At 42.4% G+C, this 1,310-nt stretch overlaps 1 non-coding gene across 1 annotated transcript; it reads left to right on the forward strand.

Annotated features, from left to right (window-relative positions):
• The first annotated feature begins 200 nt into the window (after positions 1–200).
• trnap-cgg (transfer RNA proline (anticodon CGG)) lies at positions 201–289 on the forward strand. Its single transcript is given in 2 exon segments — positions 201–236; positions 254–289. It is a non-coding gene; the product is annotated as a tRNA-Pro (tRNA).
• Positions 290–1,310: the final 1,021 nt, after the last annotated feature.

Below are 1,310 nucleotides of genomic sequence, written 5' to 3' on the forward strand. Positions count from 1 at the left end.
TAACTCAAGTCGTGCACTCCAAAGCAATTTGGTAAAGGGAGACTAATATTGGTGAATGGAAATAGTTGGTGCACAACTTGATATTGCTGTCCACCCGAACAGAAAACGAGATTGAATAGATCGAAGTGGTCTGAAAGCATGGTCGTTCGGCTGTGAGACGCAACCAACTTTTACACTGGCTGCCCAACTAAAGTAACAGCGGCTCGTTGGTCTAGGGGTATGATTCTCGCTTCGGGAGTTTCATTGAGTGATATGCGAGAGGTCCCGGGTTCAAGTCCCGGACGAGCCCGCATGTGTTTCTCCTTTTCGTGAAAAGTCACCAATTGTCTTCTCACATCTTTTCAGTTCTGCTGTTGGTGGAACTGAATTTTATCCAGAGGATGTTTGAGCTCCAGTGGACTGAATGCCGAAGATTCGTTGACGCAATACACATGAAGCAAATAAAATGTCTCAAGATGATGAGGAGATTGAAACTGAATTTGGATTTTTCCCAATTCAGGCGGATATTAGATGACGGGATAGAAAGCCACATATCCAAGTTTGCCGTTGACACCAAGATGGGCAGCATTGTAAGCAGTGCAGATGAAAGCATAAAATTACAGAGAGGCATTAATATAATAAATGAATGTGCAAAATTGTGGCAAATCGATATGAATTTCGTCAAGTGTGAGGTCATCCACTTTGGACCTAAAAGGATAAATCAGAGTACTTTCTAAATGGTGAAAAGCTCGAAACAGTGGAGGTCCAAAAAGACTTAGGGGTCCATGAACACACGTCATTAAAATGTCATGGACAGGTACAAAAAATAATCAAAAAGGTTAATGGAATGTTGGTCTTTATATCCAGAGGACTAGAATACAAGGGGATAGGCATTATGATACAGTTATACAAAGCTCTGGTTAGACCACACCTGGAGTATTGCCTTCGGTTCTGGGCAACGCACCTTAGGAAGGATATATTGGCTATGAAGGGAGTGCAGCGTCGATTTACTAGAATGTAACCTGGACTCCACAGTTGAAATTACGCGGAGAGATTACATAAACTCGGGTTTGCCTCGAATTCAGTAGATTAAGTGCTGATTTGATCGAACATTTCAAAATATTAAGGGGAACTGATGGGGTAAACAGAAAAAGAAAGATTTCCGCCCGTTAGCGTGTCTAGGACTCGGGGAAGCAGCCTAAATATTGGGGTCAGGACTTTCAGGAGTGAAGTTGGGAAACACCTCTGCAAACAAAGGGAGGGAGAAGTTTGGAATTCTCTTCCACAAACGGCAGTTGATGCGAGCTCAATTGTTAATTTTAAAACTGAAA

The sequence above is a fragment of the Heptranchias perlo genome, chromosome 20 (genome assembly GCF_035084215.1).
Source record: "Heptranchias perlo isolate sHepPer1 chromosome 20, sHepPer1.hap1, whole genome shotgun sequence".
NCBI classification, from domain to species: Eukaryota; Metazoa; Chordata; class Chondrichthyes; order Hexanchiformes; family Hexanchidae; genus Heptranchias; species Heptranchias perlo.